This window comes from Aquarana catesbeiana, linkage group LG09, assembly GCF_042186555.1.
Source record: "Aquarana catesbeiana isolate 2022-GZ linkage group LG09, ASM4218655v1, whole genome shotgun sequence".
Lineage (NCBI taxonomy): Eukaryota > Metazoa > Chordata > Amphibia > Anura > Ranidae > Aquarana > Aquarana catesbeiana.
Window position 1 is genome coordinate 93944253 of NC_133332.1, and position 14202 is coordinate 93958454.

Consider the following 14202-nt stretch of genomic DNA (forward strand, 5'->3'; position numbering starts at 1 on the left):
AATTAATCTTTATATTGATGTTTTCAAGCAAAAACATAAAGAAGGATTGCAGCACCATGTGGCAAATGTACTGTTGCAGCTTAACAAGTCCGTATGACAGTATTTTAGATACTAAAGAACTTGTAGTCCACCAAAAACCATAATGTAAGAAAGCCACGTGTGCAATAGGCATGAGGCCATGATAAAGTTTAGCTACAGAATATTGTCAGTGACCACTGTTCTTTACAACAAATAATCTGTCACAGAGATGTTAAACCTAAAGGTACTAGGAAAGTGAGGAAAAGTAGAAAGGGAAAGGAAAAAAGAAAAAACTGATGAAGGAAAATAAGAAAAGACACCTTAAATGTGCAGAAAACCCCACTCGAAACATGACCAGACCTATCTGAAATGGATTTGTGATACATTCACATATTGGGCCCAGGGATTCCAGACCTTCTCAAATCCCTTCTTGGTATCATTCATAATACTAGCAATCTATTCATGTACCATAATCCATGAAATGTTTTGCTTAGCATGGGACAAAGACACTGTGGGCGTCTTCTGCGATCTGATGATAGTGATTTTGGCTGCCAAAAGCATAAAGAACACTAATCTTGCTGATTACCAGGAATGGTTGCAATGAGATTGCTAAGTAATGCGATTTGTGCAGATTGCTGTACAGATGCCCCAGTGACCCTTCGTATCAAAACAGAAACTCCATTCAAAATTAAATAGTCCTATGACACTCCCATAAAATATAATAAATAGTACCTAAATGATCACAGCCCCTAAAGCATAGAGGAGAGAAATTAGGATATTATTTTGAAAGATGGTAAGAATATGTTCTCTTTAAATGCCTAGTTTCTTCTTCCATTCTGTGCCAATTACGTAACTGTTGAACAGCATTGGTCACAAGTGTCTGCCTAAGAGGAGCAATGTGTCTAAAAAGAGCAACTCACTGCCTGTTTCTTGCTCATTAAGACTGATAGCCATCCGCACACTCCTCTCTCATTCAGCTGACACCACATGACCAATGCCATAAAATTACAAGCCCAAAAAATTCCAGGATTCAAGGTGAAAGGTAAGTGATCACATGTCTTTTAGATTAAAGTGGACTTAGGGTAAAATTTATTTTTAGTGTTGGATAATGTGGGAAAGGGTTAGAACCTCTGTTTTCTTGCCCTTGTTCTTTTTGAGGGGAGAACTCCCTTCACTTGTAACTTTTCTATCTCCATTCAGATAGAAAAAACAAAATCAGATCAAACACTAGTTGAGGATTCTGGGGATGAACGCGGGATGAGCGTACTTGCTGACTAACGTTCTCCACTCTCCACTCCCCGTGCCTTGATAGATTACACAAACAGCGGCTGACAGCACAACCGCACAGCTAGCCGGACCATGACGACACGCAGGCAAGAAGCATTACAACCAGCTGGGGGTGGCAGGAGCTCAACGGGAGATATAAGAGCTTACCTCTCCCTGCATACAGCAGAGTCAGGACGCCCAGTCATGAGACACGAGGAGATGGAGCGCGGTACCCTGGACTCCAGTGGAGGTTGCTCAACGATCGGCCGCAGCCCCCTGAGATCTGACCGCGGATCCCTGACATCGGGTCGCGGCTTTCAGACATCCAGCCGAGGCTCTCCAATACACGTTCGGGGCTCTCCAGCAACCGGACAGGAAAGGACGGTCCCAGGATGTGGCAGTCCAGCACCCGGTTGAGGCTCCCCGGGACTCAGAGAGGACTTATTAACCCCCGGTCATGGTCATTTAGTGTCTGACGGCGAGTCTCTGGTTGCTGAACACCGCACTCTAAGACATAGGGAGGGCTCACCAGCCTCTGACCAGGACTTCCTGGCACAAGACCACAGTGACCTAATACCTCTAGTGGCCGGTGGTGGTATGCCAGCGGTGCGAGTTCTTAGTGAGGACCTGCCTGCAATGGGTAGAAGTATCCTAGCATTTGAAGAGGACCTTGTGGACACTGGCAATAGACAAGTACCAGCTGGACCCAGCTCTTTGGGAGATGGATCAACATCACGGGTACCGTGCCTTGCCCAGTGTGGAGTGGGGATAAGCCTTCTTTAATGCCAGGTTTGGCTGTAGAGGGCACAGATTGGGACATTAGAGAGCTTTTAAGGGCCCTTCCCACTAAGGCAGACATTCAGCAACTGATAACCGCTGTTGAACAATCATGCAAACAAGCGGTTGAGGGCCTTAGGGAAAACACACTGGCATTAGGGCATAGGGTTAAAGCATTGGAAAATGATCATGAGGCAATGGTGCAGTCTGTGGCTGATATTCAAGATATCACCAAACATCATGGGGAGGTTTTAAACTCCTATAGGGATCAGCTGAATGATTATGAAAACAGGGACCGCCTGCAAAATATCCACATAAGGGGCCTACCTGAAACGATTCAGACACCCGAATTGCTTTCAACAGTTCAAGAATTATTTCGTCTGATTATGGGGGACTCTGCACCTGAGTTTATAGAGGTGGATTGGGTTCACCGTATTCCATCTTAGGTCCTTCAGAATACAGAGAGGCCAAGAGATGTTATATGTAAACTACACAAATACTCAGTAAAAGAAACTATTATGAAAATTGCTTGTGGTAAATCTGATATTGCCTTTGATTGAACGTATCTTTCCTTGTATCCTGATCTATCACGCCGGACTTTTGCAGCGCCAAACTGTCTGACCTCTGCTGGAAGCTTTACGCTCGGTGGAGGTCAACTATCGCTGGGGCTTTCCGTTTAGTTTAACGGCCTCTCATAATGGCAAAATGGCGACCCTCCGAACTAAGGATGACTTACAGCTGTTTGTGTAAACATTGAATCTTCCCCCAACTGATTTTCTGGACTGGAGAATGACTAGATCTCCCTTACAGCGCCCTGAACGCTAGCAGCAAGTTCCAACTAAAGCCCAGCATAGGAATCATTCAGGCAGGCAAGTCTGACCCCTACAGGACCCACTTAATTTTTTTGGTTGAAATGTAGTTGGAATCTCATGTGTTAGCTATTGTCTTCAGAAAGGGGGGGGGGGGGGCATTTAACATACTCCAGAGTAGATGTCTTGGGTAATTTGTATTTATGGCACCTCCTTTTTTTTTTTTCTTACTTCTTCTCTTTTAGTAGCTGTAATAGGTGGTCCTATAGGGGGAATAGCTGGAGAGATTCAGAGGGAATAGCTGGATAGATTCAGTTATTAAAGTGTGAATTAAGGTTATATTGCCCGGGGAAGATGGATCCCCATCGATGTATTTAGGAATATGTTTTTTTTTTCATTAGGTTGGTCCCGATATAAGGGACTTGATCATCTGCAATTTAGCAGGTGGGTGGAGAGGTCCGGGTATGGGGTGTTGACACCTGCACGGACCCCCCCTTCCTGTTAGTTGGTATACTCCACAGAGTGGAGTATTTAGGTATGGTTCTATTTTCATTAAAAGAAACAGGTGCGCTAATCTATAAGAATATTCACAGTGCAAAAATACTCATGACAAAAATTTAAGGTCATAAAGTCCACTCCTAAAAAAACAAGTGTATAAAAATAAATAAATACATTGGATGAAATGACTCATAAAGTGAAAAATATACGATTCAGTTCATAAAAGATGCAAAAAAAAATGTGCATAAAAAGATGTACATGAAAAATGTCCAACTGACAAACCCTTATACAAAAGGGAACTGAGTGAACCAAATATGTGAAAAATTCTGTGCTCTTCAAGAGAATTGGGTGAACCAAATATAAGGGAACTTCAGTGCTCTTCAAAACACAAAGACTTTAATATCCCATCACCACATAGATTCACTTCTTACCAGATAGCAGTAGTTTTAAGCATTGGATAATAATTCCACCAGGCTCCAACAGACTGGGCTGTAAAAACGAACCAAATTCCAGATAACAGCGGTATCAGACACTGGACAATGATCCCATCAGGCTCCAACACCTTAAGCTGTAAAAGTGGACCCGGTTTTTCAATGGACGCATTATGGACTAGTTACTCCATAATAGGCTTCAGCTGGGAAAGGTGACTCCTTTCCCAGTTGAAGCCTATTATGGAGAAACTAATCGGGTGGAGCCCAATGTGAGACGTCTAACCGTTTGAGCTGGTTGGTGCAAACCATGGCTCTGTTTTGTATGTGCATTTATTTCTGCTGAGGTTTGGTTGCCTTGATGTAAGTTTTTAGTGTGCTGTTTTAATAAACCCTTTTGTTGAAACATATTGCACTACGAGGCTATCCTCTTCTTCCTTTATGCTCTGGGATGTATCCTTGAGCTGCCAGATTGGATTTCAGCTTTTCCAAAGATACCGTGATTCCTGCGTCATTGAAAAACCGGGTCCACTTTTACAGCTTAAGGTGTTGGAGCCTGATGGGATCATTGTCCAGTGTCTGATATCGCTGTTATCTGGAATTTGGTTCGTTTTTACAGCCCAGTCTTTTGGAGCGTGGTGGGATTAATATCCAATGCTTGAGATTACTGCTATCTGGTAAGAAGTGAATCTATGTGGTGGTTGGATATTAAAGTCCCTTAAAGAGCACAGAATTTTTCACATATTTGGTTCACTCAGTTCCCTTTTGTATAAGGGTTTGTCAGTTGGACATTTTTCATGCACATCTTTTTATGCACATTTTTTTTGCACCTTTTATGAACTGAATCGTATATTTTTCACTTTATTAGTCATTTCATCCAATTTTTGTATTTATTTTTATACACTTGGAGTGCATGTAATTTTTTGTCGTGTATTTTTGCACTTTGAATATTCTTATAGATTAGCGCACCTGTTTCTTTTAATTATCTATGCTTATGGTAGGGGTTCGGACCTTTTAGGTTGCAGCTTTTCTTTATCTATATATTTTCATTTATTTATGTGCTTGATTTCTCCATTTCATTAGTCACACTTCCCTTCACCAAGAGAATAGCATAAGAGCAGGATTTTAAGCTTTTTTTGACATGGTTCTATTTTTCTTTATTTTTCTTTTTTCCCTTTTTTTTCTCTCCCCCCCCCCCCTTTTTTTCCCCTTTTTTTACTCTTTTTTTGGTTCAGGTGCATTTGCAGAGAACAATTTGGAGATAGCGGTACTATGGTTATTGTATTGGGTACCCAGCTGAAACTGTAAAGGTAATGGCTACTTCATTAAGAATTGTATCTTATAATGTGAGGGGTTTGTGTTCCCCTCACAAAAGGGGCCGTCTCTGGCATGAATTGCGTATTCTTGCTGCAGATGTGGTTTTTCTGCAGGAGACGCACTTAGTGGCAGGGTCTACCCCTAGTATGCCCCTATATCCTTTCAATCAATGGTTTCATGCAACATCTCCTATTGTAAGGGCAAGGGGGGTGACAATAGGCTTTAGAAAGTCATGCCCACGGCTTCTTATGTCCTTACAAACGGACCCGGAGGGTCACTTTCTTTTTGTTAAGGGCATGTTGCATGGTCATGTTATACATTTGCCTCGATTTATGCCCCAATACAGATACGGTCAATTTTCTCACTGTGACCCTGAAGATGTTGGAGAAATTCAGGAAGGGCTTTTTGATTTTGGGAGGAGACCTTAACCACTTAACAACCGGCCCATAGCCGAATGACGGCTACAGGGCGGTTGTTTAACTCCTTAATGCTACGAGGGCGTACAGTGACGTCCTCCCAGAATTCCTCTCTCGCGTGCCCCCTGGGGCACGCACCCGAGAACATCCGTGACCGATGGGTCCAGAGGACCCGGCGCATCACGGATCCCGGTAAATGGCTGCGGATCGCGGCAGTTTACCGTGTGATCGCTTCGTCAAATGACGGAGCGATCACACGTAAACAAACCGGCGTCATCTCATGACGCCGGTTCCTCCCTCCCCTCTGTGTACCGGTCGGTACAGTGTGGGAGAAGAGGGGGAGGGATCGGATGGCAGCAGCGCTGTGGGCTGGATGTGTAGTGCCCACAGCGCTGCTCTGTCACATCCAGCCATCCATCCATCCATGCTCAGCCATCCCTCAATGCTGTGCAATACTCTGCAATACCCCACAATACTGTGCAATACTCTGCAATACCCCGCAATACTCTGCAATATCCTGCAATACTCTGCAATACGCCGCAATACTCTGCAATACCCCACAATACTGTGCAATACTCTGCAATACCCTGTGCAATACTCTGCAATACCCCACAATACTCTGCAATACCCCACAATACTGTGCAATACCCCGCAATACCCTGCAATACTCTGCAATACTCTGCAATACCCCGCAATACTCTGCAATACCCCGCAATACCCTGCGATACTCTGCCATACCCCGCAATACCCAGCCATACTCTGCAATACCCAGCCATACCCTGCGATACTCTGCCATACCCCGCAATACTCTGCCATACCCTACATACCCTGCCATACTCTGCAATACCCAGCCATACTCACCCATACCCAGCCATGCTCAGCCATACTCGGTGACACCCCGCAATACTCTGCCATACCCCGCAATACTCTGCAATACTCTGTGATAGCCAGCCATACCCTGCCATACCCAGCCATACTCAGCCATACCCTGCCATGCTCGGCTGTACTCGGCCCCTGTATGTGGCCAGGCTGTGGAAGTCTCACACATGTGGTATCGCCGTACTCAGGAGGAGTAGGAGAATCTATTTTGGGGTGTCATTTTTGGTATGTACATGCTATGTGGTAGAAATATTGTATAAATAGACAACTTTGTGTTAAAAATAAATGCGTTTTAACCACTTCCTGCCCGCCTGCTGTCATACGACGTCCTTGACTTTGTGCGGGGATATCTGAATGATGCCTGCAGCTACATGCATCATTAATTTATCAGCTTTTTCAGCCAGCGATTCCCTACACCATGAGAATGATCATAGCGACTGTTCCACTGCTTGATCGTTCTTGCGGGAGGCGGGAGGGGACATCCCCCCCCTCCCGCTGCCCTCCGGTGCTTCTACCGACTCACCGCTACGATCAAAGCCAGGATCATTTTTTTTATTTTTTTATTTCAGGCTTCCCAGCCTAGAGGTGAGATGTGGGGTCTTATTGACCCCATATATCACTGTAAAGAGGACCTGTCATGCCATATTCCTATTACAAGGGATGTTTACATTCCTTGTAATAGGAATAAAAGTGATCAAAAAAATGTTTTTTTGGAAAAAAGCATCAAACTATAATAAATAAAGTAAAATGAACAATAAACTGTCCCCGTGTGCTCGCATGCAGAAGCGAACGCATACATAAGTCACGCCCACATATGAAAACGGTGTTCAAACCACACATGTGAGGTATCCCTGCGATCAGTAGAGCGAGAGCAATAATTTTGGCCCTAGACCTCCTCTGTAACTCAAAACATGTAACCAGTAAAACATTTTAAAGAGTCACCTATAGGGATTTTTAAGTAGCGAAGTTTGGCGCAATTCCACAAGCGTGTGCAATTTTGAAAGGTGACATGCTGGGTATCTATTTACTCGGTGTAACTTCATCTTTCACATTATGCAAAAACATTGGGCTAACTTTACTGTTTTTTTTTTTTTTTTTTTAAAGCACAAGACAGTTTTTTTTTTTTTTTTTTTTTAAAAACGCGTTCTAAATATTGCTGCGCAAATACCGTGCAAGATAAAAAGTTGCAATGACCGCCATTCTATTCTCTAGGGTCTTTGCTAAATAAACATATATAACTTTTTGGGTTCTATGTAATTTTTTAGCAAATAAATGATTGTTTTTACATGTAGGAGAGAAATGTCAGAATTGGCCTGGGTGCTCCAGAACGCCTGAAGGTGCTCCCTGCATGTTGGGCCGATGTATGAGGTCACGCTGTGTAAAAGTCTCACACATGTGGTATCGCCATACTCTGGAGTAATATCAGAATGTGTTTTGGGGTGTAATTTGTGGTATGCATATGCTGTGTGTGAGAAATAACCTGCTAGAAATCTTGATTTTGCAAAAAATTGTGGGAAAACATGACAACTTCAAAAAACTCACCATGCATCTTTCCAAATACCTTGGAATGTCTTCTTCCCAAAAAGGGGTCATTTGGGGGGTATTTGTACTTTTCTGGCTTGTTAGGGTCTCAAGAAATTAGATAGGCCGTCAGTAATTCAGGTGTGATCAATTTTTCAGATATTGGCACCATAGCTTTTGGACTCTATAACTTTCACAAAGACCAAATAATATCCTCCGATTTGGGTTATTTTTACCAAAGATATGTAGAGGTATAAATTTTGGCCAAAATATATGAAGAAAAATTACTAATTTGCAGAATTTTATAACAGAAACGAAGACAAATGCATTTTTTTTACAGATTTTTCAGTCTTTTTTTTTTTTTATAGCTCAAAAAATAAAGAACCCAGTGGTGATTAAATACCACCAAAAGAAAGCTCTATTTGTGTGAAAAAAAAGGAAAAAAATTTCATATAGATAAAGTGTTGCATGACTGAGTAATTGTCATTCAAAATGTGAGAGCACCAAAGCTGAAAATTGGTCTGGTTATTAAGGGGGTTTAAGTGCCCAGTGGTCAAGTGGTTAATCTTACATTAGACCCAAGTCTGGACACTTCAACGGGCAAAACCCCACTATCTTTTAGAGCTCTAAAATATGTAAAGCAACTTTTGCGCTCTCTTCACTTGGTTGACAGCTGGCGGGTAATACCCACTGGGGTAAAGGATTATAGTTAATAATCTAAAATGCATAGTACCTATTCTTGCCATTTTTTGTAGACCAGTTTTATCTGAAAAATTACAGTTTTTGCACTATTGAATCTATAACTATATCAGATCATGTCCCTATAACCCTTACCTTTTCTCGGTCTCCGATGGTCACGTGGAACAGACCTGAACGAGTCATTATTAGATGATAAACTTGTAGTGGAGGCATTATTTCTTAAAATGGGAACATACTTTGAAATGAATATACCCAGGGAAGTGTCTGAACAAGCAGTCTGGGAAGCCCATAAGGCGGTCATCAGAGGTGAATTGATAGCACATGGCTCTCATATTAAAAAAGAAAAACAGGGGGGGGCAGGAGGCGGAGCCTAGCGGAGCAGACATGCATTGTTAGAGCTCCACACCGCTGAGGAGAGAAGAGAAGGACAAAGCGGAGCCTGCAGGCCCAAAAGGTATCCATTTGAACCTTTTTGCCCCAGGGAACAAACTGTGAAAGTTTGGGCAGGAAATATGGTACTAGGAGGAAGCCGTGGCAGAAATAAAAATCACCTCACAAAGAGCTCACAGGCACTCACTGCAGCTGAAGCAGCTCCAGTCACCTCACAATATACAGCATCAGGGCGCTCTCACAGACAGAAAATGTCACAGCAAGACTCTCCATTTGAGTCAGATACAGAACAAATCCTCTCACAAACTTCTCCACAAGCCTCCTCAGTATCCCCAGTAATATTATTACAATTTGAAAAGATGCTTCATAAGGCTTTAAAACAAACCTCAGACCAAATAACAAACAGCCTAACCAAAGAAATAAGAGAGCTGGGAAACCGCACCGCAGCCTTAGAAATAAAAATGGATGAAATTGAAATTACAACCCAAGAAAATATAACAGAATTGGAACAATTAAAAAAAGAGAATTTAATACTTCAAACTAAGCTCGAAGATTACGAAAATAGAGCCAGACGTTCAAACTTGCGCATAAGGGGAATACCTGAAACTGTGACAGACCTGCAATCTACTATTACTGCTCTATTACAAGAACTAAAGCCAGATATCCCTATTGAACGTTTAGAACTGGACAGAGTACACAGAGCCCTCACAGCCAAAAAGAAAGATGGACCCCCACGTGATATAATCACAAAATTTCATTATTACAGAACGAAAGAACAAATACTAATTGCTGCAAGAGAAAAAAAGGAAAAAATTTTCAAGGACACAATTATCAAATTTTTGCTGACCTATCCCAACTTACTATTACTAAAAGACGATCCATGAAACCCCAACTAATGGAACTGCAATGCCACAACATTATGTATCAATGGGGCTTCCCCTTTTCAGTCAGATTTAACTACCAAGGTACAATTTACAGAAGCAGATCAGCAGATGAACTACAACAAACCCTTTTAAAATTAAATCTGACAGAACCCACAAGCAGCAACACTCCCACACGCAGAAGAATGGCATCATCTTCACCTTCAGGCAGCACCCAGAAAATTCCAGAACAAAATGGGAATCATCATTCTCACAAAAGAGGCCGTTATGCCACATCATCCATGGACCAAGAAGATTCAATGGACTGACATCCTAATTCCTGATATCTCTTCATTTATTATACTAAGAGATGGTTCTCTATAAAAAACCTATATTTATAACTGAATGTAACTGCATTCTGATAGTCACACACTGTGTGGGATCATGTTACATTCCAGTTATATTTCTTATTACTTCTGATTCATATAGCCTTAGAATATATAAGTGAAATAAGGAAATTCTTGTTCAGTTATATATTATCAGGTAATAACAATAGATTTATTACTTTTTAGGACAAATATGTTCAATAATCCAGAAGTAATGGAAGTTTTTTTTTTTTTTTTTTTTTTTTTAAAACAAATATATTATTACCTAACTCTAGTTCCTAGAATTATGTTTTTGTTTATTCTAATCTGAAGCAATACAACCTCAATTTTATGAGTTAACATATCTAAACAGTTGCATATGAATAAAATATGTAATTGTTTACTCTAAAAGGGTTAAAACCCCAAAATAATTCAAACTATCTTCATCAATACCAAAGTTATTAACAGTACCTTTCTAACTGAATTATTTAGCCTAGGGCAAGACTAACCATATACAACCACCCTGGAATAAATAATTTCAACAAAAACTATATTCTGCACTGCAACTAATGAAACATCAATTTGATGTCTTTTGACATAGCACTTCTCTCCTGTAAGCGGAAGATCCGTGTACCCCCATTAGCCCTCCTCATTCTCCCAACCATATTATGTGGGAGTGTGACGAAGGCACTTATTCCCCTGAGAGAGATATTTATTCTCTTTCACGGGTAAATTGTGATTACTTGCAAAAAATAATTTATACAATGTATCATCTAATCTCATATGTTTTTTGTTTACTCTTTACTCCAGAATTCACTGGTTTCTTTTCTATCTATTCATCTCTTCAGTCCACACAGGTTGATCTGCGCAGTCAGCTCTGCATAACAAAAAGTAAGTCAAAACTATTTGATCTGTTGCCATGGCACCACTGAATATACTTTCCCTGAATGTTCAGGGAATAAATGTCCCTCAAAAAAGGACCAAAGCCTTCCGTACTTTCCATAACAAGAAGGCTCACATAGTATGCCTCCAAGAAACACACTTCACCAAAGATTCTACTCCAAAATATATTTCTCCTTTTTATCAACAAATTTACACGGCTTCTGCCTGTACCAAGCAAAGGGGAACTCTAATTGCATTTCACCGATCCACACCATTCACCTTATCATCAGAAATTAAAGACCCAGAAGGTAGATACCTGATACTCATGGGTTATATAATGGATACAGCAATCACGGTGATTTCCTACTACGCTCCTAACAAACAACCTACACCATTCCTCTCACATATATTACAAGTGATTAATACACACAAAATAGGAACAGTGATAATGTGTGGGGATTCGAACCAGGTCCTACTCCCATTTCTAGATAAATCACCTTTTACACCATCCAAAATAACCTCTAGATTTCCTTTTTCTCAACTTCTTTCCAAATACAATCTGGTAGATTCATGGAGAGAAAGTAACCCAATGAAAAAGAAATTCACTTATTTCTCGCACCCTCATCAAACCTTCACCAGAATAGATCATATTTTTCTAACAATAGGAATGATACCAGAAATTATTGCATCAGATATAATTCCGATTCCGTGGTCTGACCATAATGCAGTATACACTACTATAGCCTCAGCCATACCAAAAGCGCATGACCCAACGTGGTACTTACCGGACATAATGCTCAAACACCCACTACATCAGATGGCCATTGAACAAGCTTTAAAGGAATACATATCAATTAATAATACAACAGACATCTCCCCAATAACACTGTGGGAAGCTCATAAGCCTGTCTTGCGTGGTACAATACAAAGACAAATGGCACTATTTAAACGGGAACGCAAAAATCTAGCAAAAAAACTAGAACTCAATTTTAATACAGCCTACATATCATTCCAAGATAATCCATCTCAGAGTACAAAATCTCATCTGGAAAAATCTAGATTGGAATACGATCTATTTCTCACTGAGTCAGTTGATAAATCCCTCAAACGCTCCAAACACAATTTCTACATGAATACAAACAAACCAGGTACATATTTGGCTCGGGCATTAAATTCAACTAACAAATCTTTCAAACCAATACGTTTGAAATTATCAAAAAATGTTTACACTTGTAATCCAGTTAAAATAGTCCATAAATTTCACTCACATCTCGCAACTTTATACAAGACAAACAATGAATTTAATCCTACAGAGGCTGAATCCTTCTTCTCAAAAATAACCTTACCTGAGTTATCTCAGAATCAAAAAAGCAGTTTGGATGAGCCTATAACTATAGATGAAGTTGCTAACGCCATAAAAGACCTAAAACTTAACAAAAGACCAGGCCCAGACGGCTACTCGGCTTTATACTATAAAACATTCTCAGAAATACTCTCTCCCATTCTCACTGAAACTTTTAACAAACTTCTAGATGGACATTCTTTTCGGCAAGAAACACTAATGGCAATTGTTTGTATGATCCCAAAACCCCTTTCTGATGATACTTCCTGTGTGAATTATCGGCCTATCTCTCTGTTAAACCTCGATATTAAATTATTAGCAAAAATAATAGCAAAACGCCTCAATAGCATTATAGGAAAATTAATACATAGAGATCAAGTAGGCTTCATGCCAAATAGACAGGCAGGCGATAATATACGCAGGGCAGTGTTATTGGCACATATTGCTAAAAAACGGAAAATCCCTTTATGTTTTCTATCTCTCGATATTAAGAGGGCATTTGACACAGTATCCTGGCAATATATGCAATATTCATTACAAAAATGGGGTTTTGGACCCCACTTTTTAACATGGATTAAAGCATTATATAATAAACCCAAAGCCTATATAAAATATGCTGGATACAAATCTGAAGCCTTTAATATCAAAAGAGGTACCCGACAGGGTTGCCCATTATCTCCCTTATTATTTGCCCTTATACTCGAACCCATGGCCCAATATATCAGAACAAACCAAACTATAACTGGCATTGAAGTAGGAGGTATTACACACAAATTATGTATATTTGCAGACGATATATTACTTTTTCTATCATCACCACAGGTCTCTGGTCCTAACTTAATACCAGCTCTTGATGGATTTGCAGCCCTATCCGGCCTTATGATTAATCCTAAGAAATGCCTAGTGCTTAATATTTCACTCACAAACATGGAATTGATCCCGGCTAGGGCTGCACTCCCATTCACATGGGCAGAAAAATCAATCCCATATCTTGGAATTCATTTAACAGCCTCTCATTCTGACTTATTCTCAACCAATTATCCTCCTGTATTAAGACAGATCACAAATCTAATAAAACAGTGGTCGCAACTTCCTTTATCCTGGATGGGGAAGATTAATGCAATCAAAATGACTATTCTACCCAAATTGCTTTATCTATTCAGAGTCCTCCCTATTCCAATTCCTTCCTATTTTTTGAGAATAGTACAAAAAAGAGCAACTTCGTTTATATGGGGCTCTTCTAAACCACGTATACCTATACACACACTACATCTTCCCAAAAATAAAGGAGGCCTGGGATACCCTAATTTTACTAACTACTACAGAGCGGCACATTTGGCCAGTCTGTCCAAATACCATGCAAAACAGGAAATCCCATTATGGGTATTTATAGAGGCTTCAGAAAATGACCCTCTATTAATATCAAATTTATTATGGCTTGATCCTAAAGACCGCTTTAAAATTCATAATCCCATAACTAAACACTTCTTATCTCTCTGGGATAAACTAAAAACCAAATATCAGTTACAATCTCCACACAATCCTCTCCTTTCTTTTATCAGAAATCCGGCCTTTTATCCGGCATGGATCTACCCAAATTCTTTTAAAGCTTGGACAACATCAGGCATTCAGACACTAAATGACTTCATAGCATCTAAATCATTCCTTTCATTCCCATCGCTTAGAGAAAAATATGATCTACCAAACTCTGAGATATTTAGATATCTCCAAATCA

General features: G+C 40.4%; 1 protein-coding gene across 3 annotated transcripts in view; it reads left to right on the plus strand.

Annotated features, from left to right (window-relative positions):
- Positions 1-14202, plus strand: part of CCDC9 (coiled-coil domain containing 9) — a 140351-nt gene that overhangs the window by 85532 nt on the left and 40617 nt on the right. The window lies entirely within an intron of this gene.